Source organism: Notamacropus eugenii, chromosome 5, assembly GCF_028372415.1.
Source record: "Notamacropus eugenii isolate mMacEug1 chromosome 5, mMacEug1.pri_v2, whole genome shotgun sequence".
NCBI classification, from domain to species: domain Eukaryota; kingdom Metazoa; phylum Chordata; class Mammalia; order Diprotodontia; family Macropodidae; genus Notamacropus; species Notamacropus eugenii.
The window spans coordinates 307,916,408-307,937,603 of NC_092876.1; the positions used below are offsets into that span (position 1 = coordinate 307,916,408).

At 38.9% G+C, this 21,196-nt stretch overlaps 1 long non-coding RNA gene across 1 annotated transcript; it reads left to right on the forward strand.

The window, feature by feature from the left end:
• Nucleotides 1-2,030: 2,030 nt before the first annotated feature.
• Nucleotides 2,031-18,120, forward strand: LOC140509215 (uncharacterized). Its single transcript, XR_011968594.1, has 3 exons — nucleotides 2,031-2,114; nucleotides 8,343-8,415; nucleotides 17,917-18,120. It is a non-coding gene; the product is annotated as an uncharacterized lncRNA (long non-coding RNA).
• Nucleotides 18,121-21,196: the final 3,076 nt, after the last annotated feature.

Here is a 21,196-nt window from a genome sequence, read left to right on the forward strand (position 1 = left end):
ATATATTATCCTGTTTGATCCACTGCTAGGTATGTATTATAAGGAGATCAAAAACAGAATTGTTTCATATATTCCAAAAACTTCATACCAGCATTTTTTGTAGTTGCAAATTTTATACACACATATATATGCGCATATGTATATATACACATACATATACATACACATAATATACACATACACATATGTGTAAATGTATGTATATATACACATATATATATATACATACACACACGTTATTTGATGAGTGATGGAACAAATCATGCTATATGGATCAAATGGAATCTTACTGAGCCAAAAAGAAATGGATATGAAGAATTTAGAAAAGTATGGTAAGTTATCAATGAACTGATACATGATGAAGAAAATAAAATCAGGAGTTCAATATAAACAGTGACTACAATAATGTAAATGAAAACAATAACTAAAAGTAATGGAACTCTGAGTAATTCTAATAATTCTAGAGAACAGATAATGGGGCATACTTCCTTCCTTCCTATAGAAAAGTGTGGACTCTAAGTATGAAATTTTGCATATGATTTCAAAAGGCCTGGCTTAGCTAGTGATAGTTATTTTCCTTTGTTATCCTCCCTCATTAAAAAAAAAAAATGTGTTACTCGGAAGGTAGGGGGATAAATGTAAGAAGATGATTATTGTATAAAAAAAGCAAAAATCAAAAGGTTAAGGGAAGTAGGGAGGTAGCCCATAGAGTATGATTTTCCTTGAGCTACAAAGTCCCCTAGGAATGATCCTGTCTGCCACAGGTGTCTAAATTCTCACTATAATTCCTAGATCCAGTATTCTGAGACCTGGATGGAGTGATTCATTAAATGAGATTAGTTTATCTGATTAATGACTCATTTTTATTTGGCGTATATGAGGTGTTTAGGGAGGACTAGTACTTCTGCTGTGAAGGCTTGCTGAGCCCTTTTCAGGGCTGCTCATCCACCTTTGGTGTCTACCTGACACTCAACTCTTACTTGTGGCTTCAAGAAGTGGTAGTAGTCACGTTGGCCACACCCCCAGTAAACCATCTTGGCAGAGGTGCTAACAGGTTGAGGGTAATTGACATTCCTCAAACCCATTGGTGAATTAGAAGAGTTTCTACTCCAACTGCCAAGCATTCAAAATCACCTCCAATGTGCTGACCACATTGTTCAAATGCCAAACATTCATTTGCCTAAAAGACTATTTTATGGAGAACTCACACAGGGCAAATGCTTACATGAAAATCAGAAGTAATACAAAGATACTCTCAAGGTCTCTCTGAAGAAGATTGCAATAAGTTGTGAAACACGAGACACACTGGCACAGGACCATCCAGCATAGCATGCCCACATCAAAGAAGGTATGTGCTCTGTAAGCAAAGCAAAATTGCAGTAGCTCAACAGAAAAGTGAGATGTGCAAATTTAGAGGTATTTCCATTCTAAATGTTCACATGGGCTATTTTTGCCTGACTTGTGGTAGAGTTTTCCAAACTCATTTTGGTCTCATTGGCCACAGTCAGACACACTGTACCTTGACCCTGAAATAGTAAAGTCATTTTTGGTCCTCTTTGAACATGAAGGACAACAACCAACAGATGTCTACCCCAACCACGTGAAGACTTCCCCCTGGCGGAATGGACAGGTAAAAACAATTTTTTCCCCAATGACCATGAAGGCAGATGAAGGAGGTACTGTAGAACATTGAGAGCTTGGTTAGACATCAAAGATGCCAAGATTATCCACTGTATCCTGGGCTATTGTCAATTGTCTTGAATTTTGTCTTGCCATTGAACTTTGATGACTCTGGAAGAGAGAGTAAGATTGATTACTTTGTGCAATTCTGCCTCACTTAAATCCAGCTCCCATGTGAATCAAGACATCACTGCATGATGCCACTGTTCCTCCTCAAAAATGAAGAACAACAACATTTTTATATGTTTTTCACCTAGGAAAGAGAAAAGCTCCTGAAGGAACAGGACAGAAAAGGATAAGTTTCTAACAGACATGATGGAATGTGATGATGAGAGGAAAGGGATGGAAGAGAGAAGACAGTTTAGAACTTGAGCAACTACCCAGACCCAGGAAGGAGGCTGGAAGCAGCCTGACAGCGCTGGCTAACAGAAATGGTAGGCATCAGGAAGAAATAGGGTAGAGTGGAAAGAACACCAGATTTAGAGTCAGAAGTCCTGGGTTCCAATTTTGGAGCGCTGCTGCTTATTGTCTGTGAGAAATTTTGCTAGGAAGGCTACTAAGTCTCTGGTCTTTAGTACCTTACTGAGGAGGTTGGAGGGTGTGGGGAAGAAGGGAAGGGAAAAAGCATTTATATAATACCTACTATGTGCCAGGCACTGTGCTAAGTGCTTTAAAAATATTATCTCATTTGATCCTCAAAAAAACCTTAGGAGGTAGGTGCTGTTATTATCTTTATTTCACAGTTGAGGAAGCTGAGGTAGAGGTTAAATGACTTGTCCAGGATGATACAGCTAATAGTGTCTGAATCTGAATTTAAACTCAGGTCTTTCTGACTCCAAGTCCAGCACTATAATCCAATATACTAACCTAGCTGCCTCAAAAAAGGAAGGAAGGAAATAAGCATTTACTACATATTTACTATGCGTTTGGCACTGTGCTGAGTGTTTTACAAATATTATCTCATTTGATTCTACAATAATTTTGTGAAGTTAGGTTCTATTACTCCCCATTTTCTTGTTGAGGAAATTGGGGAAACAGAGGTTAACAATGTTAACATAAAGTTGCCACATTTTGGCTATGATCTCATTATCCTATGAGCAGAGAGGCCAAGCGTTGCTCTTGGACGGTGTCTCAGGGAAGCAGCTAATTGGAAAGGAGATGCCTTATTTGGCAAGAAAAATCTCAAAAAATTCACAGTTGCTGTCCCTCCCCCTTCTCCCCTGCAGACTAGTCCTGTTCTTTCCTCAAGTCCCTCTGGTGAGAAGGGTCAGATTGTCCCGATTTCTTTTCCAGGTAAATATTACAGTTAAAAAAGGAAATCAGAAGACCTCTAGGGCATTGCTTCTTCTATCTCCAGCTCCATATACAAAATAGATGTCTGCATTTCCAGATGAATCATTTACAAAGCTTGAGCTTAGCTTTGGATTCCACATTTCATAAAGGAACTTTATCTTATTTGCCAAAAGATATTCAGAAAGAAACAGCCAAAGAGAGAGAATTTGAACTTCCAATAGGAAATCAGACTTATTCAGCCTGTGAAAGAGATAAGGAACTTGGGAGATCATCTTATCTGAGAAATGTGGAAAATGAGAGGCAAAGCTGAGACTGGAAGCCAGGTCTTCTGACAAGTTCAATGTTCTCTACTATAACTGCAGAGATGACTATATCCTGGTGTGGCAATTCCATGTGCATTCCAACTCATCAGCTCTCAATTATTTCTAAATAGTCTTTATTTTTTACTAGGATCTTGACCAGTAATTTTATTAATCTAAGGAATTCTTCCCCTTATGGACACACCCTTTGTGTAATGTATAGTCTCGAAGAGTTACCTGGGACATTGAAAGTTTAAGTTACTCTCCCTTGGTCATAGCCAGAAGTGGAACTTGGCCCCAGGTCATCCTGGCTCCGAGTCTATATGCCCTCTGCCTCTTTGCCTTTCGTAAGTAGACTATTCATATGAATTAAAGGCATCTTCCCTTGACATTCAGGTAATTGCTAAATAATTGGACTGAGTTGCACAGTGACTGGACAGAGGTATGTACTGTAATGTACTCCAACTGTGTGATTTCATAGTCCAGAATGCTAATACAATCGTATTGTATTACAATTGTAATGTGTAATTGTAATACGATGTATATCTGCATCAAGGCAGACATAATATTCAGAAGGATGGAGGTGGTTACATTGTATTTAGTTCAGGGTGCCATATTTTAAAAAAGGCATTGAGAAGGTGGAGAGTGTTCAGAGGAAGGTAACCAGCATGGGTGGAGAGTCTTAAGATCCTGCCAAAAGAGAACTTATTGAAAAAACAAAAACAAAACTAGAGTTGTCTAGTCTGGAGAAGAGGGGGAATGTGTCAGCTATCAGGTAGTTAAAGGGATATCAGGTGGAAGAACACATAGACATGTTTGACTCAGCTCCAACAAAGGACAATGGGGTAGAAATGCAAATGCAAATGTAAGTGTAATGTAAGGAGAAGTGTCCTTAGAACTATAGCTCTCCAAAAGTTGAATGAATTGCTGAGGAGATAGGGGGCTTCTTTCTCATTCTTCTCTCTCTGTCTCTCTCTGTCTGTCTGTCTCTCTCTCTCTCTCCATCCATCCATCCATTCATTTGTTTATTTTTTCCTCCTCATTTCTTCAAGCAAAGGCTGGTCAACTATTTGTTGTACACTTTGTAAAAGGACTCTTTCAAATTCCAAGTGGTCTATATGGCCTGGTATTGGTTTCCTGTGATTGCTCACTGTGTTCCAAAGACAGAAATGATTCTTTGTTCACCCATAATTGGTAATCATATCCATCATTTCTGCTTTCCATGAATAACACAAATTCAATTCAGCAAATTCAAATCCACAAATATTTATTAAAAACCTTCTTTGTACAATTCTCTGTGCTATACATGGATGAGAGACAAAGCCAAGAAGACAGGTTCTTACCTCCAGAGATCTACAGTCTATTCAGAATATATAATTTATACACAAATTCTATAATACCCAATAAAAAAAACCCATGTAAAAAAAAATGTGTGAAAGGCTAAGAAAAGTGATACTTGAAAGTCCAAGGAGGAAAATTCATTAATTTAACCAATATTTAGTGAGCACCTATTTGCTGCTTTGACATTGTTAAAATAAGGACAGTTCATGTCACTCTCTCATTCAAAAACTTTCAGTGGCTCCCTATTGTCTCTAAGTATTTAACATACCTCTTTGTTTAGCATTTAAAATCCTAGACTCAAGCCACCCTTCCAGACTGATTTCATGCTCCTTACTCCCCCTTACACACTCTGCATTTCAGCCAACATGGTCTACTTGCTCTCCACACAAGGCATTACTTCTGTCCCCCCACCCCATGCCTTTCCACAGGCTATCCCCATGCCTGGGATATTCTCTGTCTTCACCCCTACGTCTTAAAGTTACAAACTGCCTTCAAGGCTCTAAGCAAGTTCCACTAAGGTGGCGCAGTAGACAGAGTACTAGGACAGGGGTCAGGATAAATCAAGTTCAAATCTGATCTCAGACACTTACTAGCTGCATGACCGTGGGCACTCACTTAACTTCTGTTTGCCTCAGTTTCCCCATCTGTAAAATGTGGATAGTAACAGCATCTGCCTCCCAGAGTTGTTGTGAGGATCAAATGAGATAATGATTGTCAAGTGCTTAGGCACATAGTAAGTGCTATATAAATGTTAGCTATTATATTATTTACAGCAGAATTTGCCAATTTATTAGGATAAAAGAGAGTGAGGAGTTGATAAAAGCCTTTTAAGCTAAATTGAATTAAGTTGAATCTAAGTCCCAGATACTAAGCTGGGACTGTGGAGCAGACAATGCTGAATTAAGTAGTTCCTCCCTTCAATGTGTTGGAAACCAACATGAAAATTTAAGTCCAGCCAGCAAGGCAACTTGTCAAGATTCTGTCATCTGACAAGCCGATCCCTTTAAGAAACAAGAGGGGGCATGGTTGATACAGACACACCGGCTGTTCAAAAGAAATCTGGGCTGGGCCACAAGTTATATGCCATCCTTGACCAGCCTAAGCTCTCAAATAGGAGTTGTTTCTCCTGATTTAGAGCCCAGCTTGTTCTTGGCACTTTTTCTCTTCTTGGCCACTCTCCCGACTGACCAGTCACTCTTTCTGACTCAGCCTTGGCATTTCTGTCTGCTGTGCTAGTCATTAACCCTTAGCCACCAGATTCTGGCAGAAGGCATCTAGCTGCAAGGCAGGACAGTAGAGTGTCAAGAACGCTGGACTGGGATCAGGACACCCAGGTCCTAGTTTCTAACTAGAGAAAGTAAGGGAGTCAATTTACTGGAGGAGACCTCACTTTTACCCTTCTGTGGTAATGACCCTTTCCTAGCTCACAGGAATTCTATGAGAATCACATGGGATAAAGGTATGAAAGAACTTTGTAAGTTGTAATGTACAAATGGAAAGTATTATTGAGGTTACCAAAGAACCATAAAATACCTTGGAGCAACTTGCAGAGACTGAAACAGTCCTGGTGTTTTTTAATCAACATATGACCTGAATCTAGAGGTGAAAATTTTATTGAACCACTAATCGATGGCTCCCTCAATCCTGGAGCTGTTGCACTCAGTGAATTAGAACATAATCCCTCCATACCTTAGTCGGCAGTCTTCATGATTTTCTGTGGCCCAAAATATTTGTCACCTGCTGGTCAACCTTCTGGTGACAGCCTGTCACAACTTAGCTAGGCTTGTTCTTGGACAACGAACAGTCTGTTGCTGGGTCCAACCTTGGAAACTTTCCAACTTGGAGATTATGCTTTCCTGGCATAACCTTCATTGAATTCATTCAAAGCTACCTCTGTTTCATGAGAAGCTTCAATATATGACTTTACTGGAAATCTCCTATGTCTTCAGACTGATTTCATATTTCTTTCTCTTAAACACTCTACATTTGATGAAATTGACTTATTTGCTGCTCCCTTTACAAGATGTTCTATTTTCCACCTCTGCTTTTGAACAGGCTCTCTTAACTCTGCCTCTTAGAATCCATAGATCCATTCAAAGCTTAGCTTAAGTTCAGCCTTCTACACAAGGCATTTTCAGATGTCTACAGTTAGTGCTCTATTACCTTTCCTATCACCCAGTAGCTAATTCCTTCAATTCTGGAGTTAATTGTATTCATTAACCCTTTGCTCCCCATCAAATTATTTTGTGTTTACTTATCTGTAAAGTAATATTGTCCCTCTCCCCTGCCCCAAGGACAATGTAAATGCCTTGAGGCCAGGACTAGAATTAGGGATTTTTGCCTGAGTTCTATAACTTTGGTTTTTTTCCCCCTTCACATTTTAATAAATATTTCAATATAATTTTTTAAATAAGCCTATGTATTTGATTCTATGCATCTAAAGATATTATTTTGAGACCTAGGCTTCACTAAACTGCCAAATAAGTCCATGACACTCTTTTGAGAAAGTTGTCATAGGCTTAACTAAGTTGCCAAATGAGTCCTTGACACAAAGATGATTAAAAATACCTGGACTGGATGAACAAAGGGCACTTCCAATTCTAAATCAATGGTCCTGTGGTCTCTAGACTTCTGAGAGGCATCAAAGATAGACTTGTCACTCAATCACTCAACCCCATGAACTGGGGGAACTGAGTGCCATATTGGGAACAGGAAAAAAAGATGAAATCTGTCTCCATAAGGCTTGTAATCAATACTCTTTAGATCATTTCCATTGTAAAAAAATATTTACTGAGCAGTGACTGTGTACACAGCCCTGAGACAAGATAAGGAGGAAATAGGATGGCAGAATTCAAAGAGCACCCAACCAATCAATGGCCTGGGCTCTATTCTTGACTTTGTTATCAACTGCTTCACCTCTCCAAGACTTAGTTTGGTTTTTTTTTCATTTATAAACAGTCCAACAAATATATATTAAATGTCTACTCTGTGGAAAGCATTGCACATAGATGAAAATTGCATGCTACTTAAGAGTAGAATTCTGCTCTTCTGAATCTCTTTCAGCTCGAGAAGCAGCAGCAGCTAGGTGGCCTATGGGTTAAAGCATTGGATTTGGCATTAGACTTGGCCTGGGCGTTGAAGGATGAATGGGACATCAGGGGAAGGAGGGAGCTTGGGAGGTATGATGTCCATAGATGTGCACAAACCAGTTTGGAAGAGAAGTAGGTTGGAGTGAAAGACAAAAAATATAATGAGATCTTTAATGCCCATCACAATCCAACCCTGTCAGCTCATTCTGTATGATTCACTCTGCACTGCTCAAAATGAAAGCGTGGAGGATGGGATCTGGACTTTCAGGAAGTCCATGAGCATGTTAGGGGCAACAGTATCTTAGGAATCACAGAATAAGAAACAAGAAATATAGGTAGGTGGAAGCAATAGCATAACTTCCTTCTTGATGTAAATTAAGCTAGGTTTTTCTTTTTTTATTAAAAGATACTGAAACCAACTTTGAGACTTAATTGTTTCAGGGGACTAAAGGTTTACTTTCTGGTCACGGGCACAAAACAGATGCTTGTTTAGGGGACGACTATAGGCAACTCAGTAGTAGGAGAACTTCATATTGAGGTATTCCTCATCCATATCCTTGTTCAAGATCCTCACCCTGTTGTGGCTATGTATATCTTACTTTGTTAACTGTTGAATGATCTCACTTTGTTCCAACATTAGACGTAAACTGTCAAAGAATTGGCCTGAGTCAAGTCGGTCTAGAAAAACAAGTCATGAAGAAAGGCCAGAGGTGGTAAGTAGGACCTGAAACCAAAACCAGGATCACAACAAAATTCAGGGATCTAGCAAGAGGTGAGACCCAGGGATGTTTTTAGGAGGTTGGTAGCAAGGTATCAGACTTGACAAAGGATACTCTGTTTGTTCCACTCACATTCTACTGGATGTGCAATGGTAAGAACCAAGTTGGACTACAAAGAAGAAATAAGGAAATATACCTTCCTCCCTTCACAGAAGTGAGGGCCTGTCAGACTCCATTGATATGATGGTTACCTTTGTGATCTCTCTCTCTCTCTGTGTCTCTCTCTGGTTTGTTCTATTCTCCCTCTCTCTCTCTCATCTTCCCTCACTTTCTCCATTCACTTTTGCTGTCTTCTCCCTCATTTTTCCTTATTCCTTCTTCCTCCCCTTCTCTCTTTTTTTCTTGCCTCTCTTTTATTTCTTTTTTTCCTCCCTCCCTTTCTCTTCCTTCTTTCTCTTCTCTTTTTATCCACTCTTTCTTTCCATCTCATTTTCTCTCTGTGTATGTCTCTGGCTAACTGGCTCCCTCTCTTCTTTGCTATAAGGGATGGTTATCTGAGTGAATGAGGGAGATATTCATAAATGGAAGTGATATAAAAACAAAAGATAACAAAAAATGTTCCACTGTAGGTATGTTTGAGTATTTATGCTTGATACCTGGGTCTAGAAGAGAGGTTTTCAACCTGGAATCTGTGAAACTAATTTCAATATTAACTATATTGAATATTTGGTTTCTTTTATAATTCTACATATTTTATTTTCCATTTAAAAACATTCTTCAGAGGGGATCATAGGCATCATCAGACTGCCAGAAGTGTCCACGACACACAAAAAAGCACCGGTTCTAGGGACTCTAGGTAGGCTGATCCTACCTTCCATTATCTTCTGAATTGTGGAGACTTCTAACCCCCTTGACCCTTCTTTGTTGTGTATAGCTAGCTGAGGGATGGAGGGAGAAGACAAATGTATGAGCATCTAAAAACTCTGCCTAATGGCCTTGGGGTCTTATGATTTCCCCCTCCCCACCCCATCTTCTTTGTGGAGAAAGCTCAATGAAACTCTACAATAGCAATGAGTAATATTTGTACAGTACTTTAAGGTATTCAAATCTTTTCTCCAACCATACCCTAAGTAGACTACGAGAGTACAGATGTAGAACTGGAAAGGAACCTTAAAGGCCGTCACATTTTACAGAGGTGGAAGCTGAGGCTGAGAGCTAGGTTAACTTGTTCAGAATCACATAAGCAGTAAGTATCTGAGGCAGGTTTTGAACTCAGGCCTTTCTAAACTCCAAGTCCAGCATTCCCTTCACTGCACCACCTAGTTACCTCTTGCTAGCCCTTTGGTCTATGTTGTGACCCTGGTTTTAACTTCAAATCCCACTTATGACCTTATAGCCCATCTCTATGACCCATATTTCTGGTTATCTATCTTGTTGTGGTTCAGTCAGATCTGACTCTTTGTGACCCTGTATGGGGTTTTTCATGGCACAGAGACTTGAGTGGTTTGCCATTTCCTTCTTGAGTGGATTAAAGCAAACAGAGGTTAAGTGACTTGCCCAGGGTCACACAGCTAAGTGTCTGAGACCAGATTTGGACTCAGATCTTTCTGACTCCAAGGTCAGCACTCTATTCATTGAGCTATCTAGCGAGCCCTCATTAGTATTATTCTCAATGTATAGATGAGGAAATTATTTTGCCCAAAGACCTCCACTTCTATTATGCATCAAAGCTGGAGCTTGAACCCAAGCATTCCCTGATACCAAGTCCCATGGTTAAATTCTCAGGGACAGAATAACTCAAAACTCCTTCCCAGACAGTCTAGTCTAATATCAGTAAGTTTCCATTTAAGCAGTCCCACACTTGGCAGAATTCATATCCCTAGCCAATCTTTTCAGTCTCCCATGGGGCATTTGGGAAGTGACTCAGTGCTGTCAACCCCTCTGGGGAGTGAGGATTCTCCTATACTTCTCACAAGGCTCTGAAGTGCTCCCCTGACCTTTTCACAGACTGGGAAATGTGTTTCCAGAATGTGGACTCAGGACAGCTGAAAGGGGGGGAGGGATTATGTTACTTTTAAACAAGCAGGCCTGCTTTTTTGAGTCTCAGCTACTTCAGGGGCTGCTCTCCCGGGTTATTTTCAAGTGGCTATTAAAACAAACAAACAAAAGGTTAGCTATATTTGCCAAAGACACATAGACCCTGGATCCCAAAAACATTAGGCCTTTGAACTGGAGCGGGTCTCTGCATTCCTTGGAGACAAGACAGCCAGGGTGGTGTAAGTGGTCCTCACTCCCACTAAGGCCGCAGGCAGAAAGGCTGTCCCCCAAAAGCTTCAAGAGGGCTGAAATGCCCCTTTTGCTCCCATATTGATTACAATTCTAAGTGGCTTCTAACCAAATCCTCCGCTTACCCCGAAAGGCATCTCCTGGGACCCTGAGCAGCAAAATGATGACTCAGAAGATGGTAACCAAATCATCTGCTTCGAATTGTCTGTGTGCATATTTTGCGTGTTACTGTGTGAAATTCAGATTGCAGGGCACCAAATGGTGAGAAAGGGAGAGAAAAAAAATCTATGTGTATGTGTATGGGGTGTGGGGGGGGGGTGTTGGAGGAGAAGTGTAGTAGAGAGAATACACACCTTCTTAATTTCTCCAGTACCTGGAATGTAATGTGGCTCTAGGAAATTCTCATTTTTTTTTTCTGAATATGAAGACTGTACACAAAGCCACCTGAAGAGCTGGTTCCCCCCGCTCCCCTCTTTTGCACAGTGTTCTTTCTGCCTCGCCATTTGGAAAGAATGTGTTGAACAGATCAACTTTTCCCAAACAGCTCTGCTGAAATCCGAACATTGTGAGTCCTTCTCCTTGCTGACTTGTGAAAGAGATCTCTCTATATTCATTTGGGCTTCATTCGAGTGTCACATGATACCAATGCATTCCAAGAGCTAAGATACAAGATTACTACTTAACCATAGAACAAACCAACAGGAATTTTAATCAAGACAATATCCAATAATGAATAAAGATGGAATGTTTTTGGAGGCATTCCAGAATACACATTTGGGAATTTTTAATCTTCATCGTCTTTGAATCTAGCAAAAATATTTTAAACTTTTCCAACCATGTTTTTCAGGCTGAATCCAGCAACTAGCTACTACCTAAGGTATTAAAGCATTTCATCTGCACAGACATTGAATATTCCAGATCGAGAACTATAATTGATACCAGATTAAGTTAAGAATCAGTGACCTAGTTCCTTTAAAGCACAATGCTTAATTTGAAAGATGTTATGATATTGAAGATGAAAAAATGACCTGTGTGGGCACAATGTGGCCAACCTTTAGATGATTTTTTTATTTGAAAATCAACTATTATTTTTACTTCTGTATTTTCATTTAATAATAATAATAAGTAAAATCTGCATGGTACTTTAGAATATAAACTATTTGTGAGTAGAGATCATGTCTTCTTTTTATGTATATTCTTAGTGCCTGGCAGAGAGGAGGCCCTTAATAAATGCTTTTGATCGATTGACTGGTGATTATACAAAACTTTGCATTCTTTGTCTTTGACCCTCAAAGAAACCCTGTAAGGTTGGCAGCACCGGTATTCTCTTCCCCATTTTTTGAAGGCAAGAAAACTGAGACTCAAAAAGTCAACTCAAAAACAACTTGCCCAGACCCCATACAATTAGTATATTGGCAAGCTGAGACTCAGATTCAGGTTTTCTGCCTCCTGAGCCCAACAGATAGGGAGGTAGGCAAGGTTGTAGAATGGATAGAATGATGGGCCTGGAGTCCATGACAAGTGAGTTTAAATCCAGCCTTGGACACTTCTTAGCCATGTGACCCTGGCCAAAACACTTAATTTCTTCTCTGCCACAGTTTCCTCAATTATAAAATGGTGGTCATAGTAGTACCTACCTCCCAGAGTTATTGGGAGTTTGGAATGAGATGTTTGTAAAGCACGTAGCACAGCACCTTCCTCACAGTAGGTGCTAATAAATGCTTATGTCCATCCTTCTCTTCTGTGTCTCCCTCCCTCCCTTCCTTCCTTCCTAAACCTTCCTGTTTCTGAAGACTTACTATTCTTTGTATTCTTAGAAGTCCTGTGAAGCAACATTAAATGTAGAATACACTTTTAACAAATCTATAATTAGATGCAAATTTCCTATAGGCAATTAGGTGGTGCAACAGATAGAGCTCTGATTTCAGAAGTCAGGAAGACCTGAGTTCAAATCTTGCTTCAAATGCTTACTAGCTTTGTTTTCCTGGGCCAGTTATTTCACCTCTCAGTCTCAGGTTCTTTATCTGTAAAATGGGGATAACAGCACTTCATGAGGTTGTTGGGAGAAACAAATGAAATAGCCCATGTAAATTATTTCACAAAACCTTCAAGCTCTATATTAAATTATTGGCATTATTAATTTCCCAATCATTTTTACATTGTTTATTATGTGAAAAAAATTCCAACAATATTTTTTCCTGACACATTTTGCTTATGAGGTCAGTGGTCTAGCTGAAATGTGGTGACCCAAAATCTCCAACATAGATTTCATAGTCTCTTAGTTTCATCATGTAAAGGTTCCACAAGGCTACTCTGGAAGGTGGAGCATTGACTTTTGAAGAGAACTTGGGGATCTCTGGAAGGAAAATGCTAAATACCAAACAAAGATTGAATGTGACTTATGACACTCTAGGAAAAGTATTCTGATACAACGTGCTGTAGATCAAAGGCTGTGCTTTCTTATTTTTGTCTCCACACACCCACTAAACCTGTATTTCTGCTGATGCGTGAAATTCTATCTCTTCAGGGATCCCAGGACCCTAAATTGATATATCATTCAGGGGCCTTAAAATGTTTCTTTTGCATGATTAAAAGAGTGGGTGCACCATTTCACTAGAAGGAATGAGTACTATAGTCATTTGAAGTAAATTGAGACTAAACAACTAAAATGAGAAAAATGGCCTGTGTAATTGTCCAGTGGTAGTCTCCATATCACATCCGATGGGGATGTTAGAGTGAGGCTGAAATTGGGCATTTCTCCAAAGACTAGACTCTCAGAATACCCTGGTTGTTCATTGGTGGGAAAAACTCACTTATTTGGCTATCACCTTTGGGTGGGAATGAGTGAGACCGTGAGAACTTAGAATTCCTATTTTGATTGATTAGTGTTTGGTCCATTACTACTACTACTACTACTACTACTACTACTACTACTACTACTACTACTACTACTACTACTACTGCTACTACTGCTACTACTGCTACTACTACTACTACTGCTACTACTACTACTACTGCTACTACTACTACTACCACCACCACCACCACCACCACTACTGCTACTTGCTACTACATAAAGGAGTTATCTCTCACTGGACTGGAATATTTACCGAACTTTATCCGGGTGTTCTAGTCGATCACTTGAGATATTATCTTTGTTTAGCGAAAGTTAAAAAGCCAGATAACCATAAGCAATAAAACAAAGTCATCCGAGAAAGGAATTTATAGTACACCCAAAGCAGAGAAGAAGCTAATAGAGTTATATATGTTTTAAGGGTAGACACAATCACGTGTGCCCAATATAAAGCAGAAGGTTTCTAATGATTGAAAAAAGAGGGGGGAGATTCTATTTGGTAGTAGCTTCATGAACTTTGGCTGAACTTCTCTGTTTGGCAGGCTGCAGTAAGGACAGTCTAAGATGAGGCATTAAGGCTCGCATCTGAGAAGTTGACATCAAGCAGACAGCAAGACATGATATCTTATTTTCCTGAGCTATGCTGACACAAATTGAACTCCCCTTATTATTTTCTTATGCCAGTAAAGTTACACTCGGAATTTAAGCATTTTGCGTGCAGATGTCGAGGGCTGGGTTGGCTTAATTTAAATAATTTGCAGATTGTTTTAGTAGCACTGGAAAGACCAAGATCCACTCTGCAGCTGAGTTCAATTTTATGAGTTCTGGTTTCTGATCTTCTGCAAGGTAAATTTGGGGCATTTAAAAGCCCGAGAGCCCGAGGACACGTGGCTGGCTTTGTTAATTGGCAAGGAAAATTGAGAGGGACTGAAGGTTGGTCTTTAAGCTGCTCAACTGATTCCCCACATTAGAAAATATAAACTTATCTTGAGAAGAATTTCCACGCTGGGAAACAAGTGAGAGGGAAAGAAACCAAGACAGGGAGAGTGCCATGATTCTCGTTTCCATTTTGTTTAATTTTTTAAAAGTATCGAAAATATAAAATCAAAAGTAATTAAGGTTGACTTGCTCTAAAATCCTTGCTCCCCTTCTTTTTGGGCACTGACATCGTCTGGCTTCCAATTTTTCTGAGCGCTAGTAATTATGCATTTAAGCTGTTTATGTAACGCCCTTCCTCTGCTGTCTTATTTCTTTCCCCCATGTTTACTTACTAGTGTTTCTAAGGATTATGTGGGACCTCTTTGCCTCTCAGACATGATTACATGATCGAAGTCTCACTTAGACAGGAGTTAATAGCCCCATTTCCAAGTGTATTATGTGTTTGCCTGGTTAAGCAGTATATACTCAAACACAATGCAAGCGAATGTTTTTGGGAAGAAAGTGAGATGTCAGTTTACATTACAACCCCCCTGGGGTGAATGGAGAGAATTCATAAAGGACTCGAAAAATGTAGTACTTTATAAAGAAATGTACTTCGTGTAATTTATGACCAAATAGTCAGAGATGAGTTTTTCCTCTTTTGGGTTATGTGTCTCTTTCTTTGTACGTGTATATATGTGCATATAAAATTCTTAATAATGGTCTGGGGAAAAAATGTTCTTTCCAGTTTGGGCAATGACTGAAACTGTTTGTGCTTGATTCCAAGTCACCCGTTGAAGCTTGGGGAGCCATGGGGTCAGTATGTGGGTGTGGTCAGGATGTTCATTCTCCAGAGCAGCACCCTGTCCTTGCCCCAAGAAGGTGGAGGGGAAGCTTTAATTTCAGAAAAGAGGTGAGCAGGGTCATGGCTGCTCAGTCATTCTCCCCAGAGGCAGGAGATCTCTTGCCTCTTCACCCCAAAGCAGTCATTTCAGCGGTGATTTGTTAGGTTGGAAGAGATGAAGATGTGTAGTCAGAGTTGAAAGTTATGAGTTGTTATTCCAGGAATTTTTTTTTCTCATGATGAGCAAAATAAGTAGGGCTCCCACAAAAGCTCTTCTTAAAAAACTAAAAGGAAAGAAGGGGAAAAAAACAACCCTGTAACAGAGAAGTTTTTTTTTCCTCTTTGGCTGCTGTACTAGAAGCTCTCAGACACTATCGATACTATCTGACCTATTTTCAAATATAGCTGAAGTGGTGGTGGTGGAAATAAGAGCTTCTCCATAAAATGTTAAAGCAGAAATCAATCAATCCATAAGCATTTATTTAGAACTTACCATATTCCAGGCACTATCTAGATACTGGAAATACAAATACAAAGAATGAAAGAATTCTGACTCTCAAGGAGACACATCTCTGAAATGGATCTCGGGGATAATTTAGTCCACATTAGTTTTATTGATATAGAACCTGGGGTCCAGAAGAGTCAATACATTTTCCTGAAGTCAGCTGTAGGATGAGGACTCAGGTCTTTTGACCCAAAGTCTAGAGTTGTTTCTATAATGCAACACTGTCGCTCAAAATCAGAATGTCAGAGTCATGAACTGGGTGTTCTAGACTCTCTCTTTAAACTATCACCTCTCAAAGTCTATTTTCCAAAAGTAAAATGTCGAATACTGTTATACGTGTGAATTGTTCTGGAAATCTTGATTCTAGCTGAGCCAATCTGCAGAATGCCAAGAAGTGATCAAACAGCTAAAATCCTCAAGTCATGGCTTATTCCTTCCCACCTGGAAGACTCATTAGGTCAACAAGCATTTGTCCTCTGAGCATCTCCTCCCATACCCCTTTTACTCATCTAGGATTGCCATGAATACAAACCATATAAACACATACTTATCAGAAACATTCACATAGCAAAAGGAGATCAAGAAAAAAAAATAAATTTTCTCTTTTTGTTTACCAGTCAAGTATATATCCTATCCACCTTTATTCAATCCTGTTGAAAATTTATTAAACTCCTACTGTGTCCAAGGAACTATGCCAGTCTAAGGGAATACAAAGACAGTGTAAATGTAGCAGACAGAGTTCTGGACTTGGAGTCAGAAAGACTTGAGTTCAAGTCCTGCTCTTGACACTATCTGTGTAACTCTAGGAGGTCCTTTAACTTCCATGAGCCTCAGTTCCCTGATCTGTAAAATAAGGGAATTTTATTAGATGAGGTCCCTTTAGGCTCTAGATACATAGTCTGTGATGCTATGAAACAATTCCTGTCCTCAAGGAGCTTACATTCCACTGGGGAGATATAATATGACATTGAAATAAACAAATACTACTTAATCTGCAAAGGGGAGGGGGAAGAGAGAGAGAGAGAGAGAGAGAGAGAAAGAGAGAGAGAGAGCACACTAGTAACTGACCTGAGTCAAGTGACTCAGGCATTCATTAAATATATGTTGGATGAATGACTAACTTTAATAGAACTCAAGTCATGGCATATTAAATAGCAAAAAAAACTATTAATAAGCTAGGAAGAAATGTATTGTCTTGTTTTATTGTGCTTTTTTATTTCATTTTATTTTTTTAATACTCTTATGGCCAATAGTTTTCAGTCAGTTCTTCTAAACTATTTCTCAGATGTTAATTACAAAATTACTTACTGACTCAAAGCTCACAATAACAAAGAAACTATCACATCTCTTCAGCTGTAGTCAGTGGGGGTACCTTTGAATTCATGGTGACCAAGTAAGAATTGCAAAGGCAAAATCCCTCCATCCATCTCACTTTCTCCAGAAGAATTTTCACTATCTATCCTGGAAAGACCTTCCACTTGAGCTTTCCCCTCCTCTAAGTGACTGGGGAATGTCCAGATAAGGAAAGCTGAATGAGTAAAGGAATTTGGTGTTGAGAAGTGAATATTTAATGAATCTGTTGAAAAAAGACCAGTTTTTTTCATCTTAGAAAGATGGTGGCTAGGAAGGGAGATGAAAGCAAAGTCTAGAAAATCATGAAGGTATAATTAGAATGAACAGAGACATATTCACTGAGCCCTGGAATATTTAGAGCATAAGAAAAGACATAAGGGTAGCAAAATATAGAGGATATAATACTGGACAGTGAGTCAAAAATGGTTTTCTTGCTAAATCAGTTAGATTTTCAACTTCATAATGGCAGAGACTATGTCTTACTGAAACTTTGTACCTTCCTTTACACCTAAAAAATATTTTGTATATAATAGAGACATTTAATAAATATCTATTGAATTGAATTGGGAATTCTAATTTTTGGCAAAAAAAAAATCAATAAATACTCTGGAAAGGTGCTTCCCATTTTAGAGAAATGATCTCCACTGGAATTTTATAAACTGTAGAAATATCTATTTTGATAACTGCATTTCTCTATAATTAATTTTTTGTAATCTTATATATTTTATTTTATAGAGTCAAAAATGTTCTTTTGAGAAGGGATCCAAAGGCTTCATCAGATGGCCAGAGTGGTCTGGAACACGCCCAAAAATGTTAAGATCCCTGTTAGAGCTTTAGTTGCTATTGTCCTGAGGATAAGGACCAAGATTCATGCCCACCTCACATGGAATCCTTCTTCTTTTGTCAATAATGTTATAAAGTGTTGCTTGTTGTTTGTTATTGTTAATGTTTTGTTTATTTTTCCCCTCAAATTTTATTTATTTATTTGTTTTCAATTTTCAACAATCACTTCCATAAATTTTAAATGTTCTCCCCCTCCTTCCCTGAGACAGCAATGCTCTACACATACATGGGCTCTGCACATACATTCTTATTAAACACATTTTCACATTAGTCATGTTGTGTAGAAGAATTAAAATGACTGGGAGAAAGCATGAGTAAAACTAAACAAAACCAAACCTAACAAAAGAGAAAAGAATATGCTTCCTTCTGTGTTCCTACTCTGCAGTTCTTTCTCTGGGTGTGGATGGCATTTTGCATCATGAGTCCTTTGGAAATGTTTTAAGTCCTTGCATTGCTGTGAAGGACCAAGTCTATCAAAAGCAGTCCTTGAATACTGTGGTTGTTACTGTGCATAATGTTCCCCTAGCTCTGCTCACTTCATTCAGTTTCAGTTCATATATGTCTTCCCAGGATTTTCTGAAGTCCTCTGTTTGTCATCTCTTATAGTACAATAATATTCCATTACATTCATATACCACAACTTGTTCAGCCACTCCAGAATTGATGGTCATTCCCCTGATTTCCAGTTCTTGGCCACACAAAAAGAGCTGTTTATAAATATTTTTGTACATGTGGGGCTTTTTCCCTACTGTTACTCTTTTAAACTGGACCTTGAATTTTCTTTTTCTATAGGGAACTCCCAATGAGGAAAATTTTCATTTACCAATGCAGATTGGCAAGTCAAGTTAAGCCAAAAAGTATTTGTTACTGCTTATTTCTTAAGCAGCTGCCTACTGTATGCAGGCTACCTTTCCTGGTGTTAGAGAAGAAGCAAAGCAAATAAGATGTGGTCCCTCATTTCCTAAAGTTTAGTCTGATAAATTAATCAAGAAAGAATTTCTTGGCTTGCTGCCTAGTGTGATGTCTTCTATTTCATGCTGTCCCTCTATTTCCTTTCCTGTTCCCTAAACATTCCAGGACTTGGTGAGCAGTTTATAAATTTATAATCTTAAGGAGTCACCCAGCAGACTGAAATGTTGCCCAGGATCACCCAGTAAATACATGTCAAAGGTGGGTCTTGAACCTATAACTTTCTTACTTGGAGATTAGCTTTCAATCCACTACACTTATAATATGATTAAAGAGTAATAATTAGGAGTCAAAAATACCAGTGAAATATATCTAAGGTTTGACTTACTTACTTAAAATCTGATTGGAAAAATGAGCATTTATGTGATCAGAACATACTGGACAGAGAAGTCTTGTCACATCTTTAAAATTCCTGCTGCCAGTGTTCTACGATAAGAGAGCGTTCAAGTTTCTTTAGTGGCTGCTAATCTTTTAGCAGAGTGCCCTGTGAAAAAACAGTTCTCTTTTTAAAATGAACAACCCAGATTGAGAAATAAGTGAGCAAACTGTGGTAAAGTGATGAAAATCAAGAATTCAAAGGAACTTGGGAAGTCCTCTATGAAATGATGCAAAGTGAAGTGAGTGGAACCCAGAGAATGATTTCCATTATGAAATAATAATATAAATGAAAACACGACTGGATAACTTCAGAACTCTGATGAAGATAATGACCAATCCTTACTTTAGAAGTTTGATGGCGAACAATGCCTTCTACTTTCTGAGAGAGGTGGTGAACTACAGGTGTGGAACAGGGCTTACATTTTCAGACATGATTTGTCTGGCTTGATTACATTTAATCCTTACATCAAAGGATTCAATTGAGGGGCAGGTTGCACTGAGTAGTAAGAGTGATGTAGATAAAAAAGGAAGCAAAACATATTTTTTAAAAATAAATGCTCTAGTTTAACCAGAAAGAAAAAGAAAGAAATTAAGGAAGGGAAGAAAGAGGAAATAGCTCAGCAGAAGTGGGCTGAAAGGAAGAGGAGACAAAAATAGAGCAGTGGTAATGATTTAAAAGTCATCAGATAATGAAGAAATGGAATAATGCACTGAAGAGCAAAAAAAAATGTGCAAAGTGAAACTCATGAAACTGGAAATTCTATACCACAAACTGTCAGCTCTATGTCTCACAGCAATACTTGATTTGTAGGTAGTTAGCTTGAATTTCTATTCATTGAGGTTCTGATTACCTGAACACACGTGGCAGTACGGTCTTGGCAGGTGTATTTGAGTGGTGAGCATCATCAAAGACCAGTTAAGAGTCCTCTTACTGACCTGTCTATACTGTCAGAATTTCTCAGGATTTGGGGCATCAGCTCCTCAGTCTGTCAGCCAACACCTTACATTGAGTGACCCCCTGAATAAAATCACTTATTTACAAATGTGTGGGGACAGGAAGAAGACATGATTCATGCACTTGGAGGGCTTTCTTCCTGTTTAATGGAGAGGTATAATCTCCTCTTTTAGGATTCTTCTAGTCTGACAGAGAAATAGTCCCTACCCACTGCTAACTCCCAGTCTAATGGAGAAGCTATGATATCACTGCCTGAATGAAATATTAGCAAAGGGGGTAGTCCCCAAATGCTTTGGTCCTGTTTAGGAGTGCCATAAAATGGCAGACAGGTGATTAACCTGCTCAGGAATGAAAACCCCTGAAGCAAAAAGTGGGAATTAATTCTCAGGAGACATAATTAGCAGAAAGTTTCAGGCTGTGCCTACACATGAACTGGATTGAAAAACAATGAACTGGATTGGAAAAACAACCAGTCAAATTAACTCCAATAGCTGGTTATTAAAATAAAATTAAAAAAAACCAATCAGTTGAATTCAGTTCTAATAAAAGTAAGCTCTATAGGGGATAGAGTGCTGAGTTTGGCATTAGAAAGACTTAGATTCAAACCATGCCTCTCTTACTTGCTGTGTAAGTGACCCTGGGCAAGGCACTCCAAATTTATGAACCTCAATTTCCCCACTTGTAAAATTTCTGAGTCACATAAGAAACAAGATGGTAGACTAGACACTTTCTCTGAACCCCTCAACCTCTCAGACCTCTTTAAATCAGACATTATATACAAAAGATAAAACAACTTCAGGAATGTCCATGGTCTAGGATACCCAGATTCTAAAAGAAGGTAGCAACAACAAATCCAGAAATGGCTGTTCA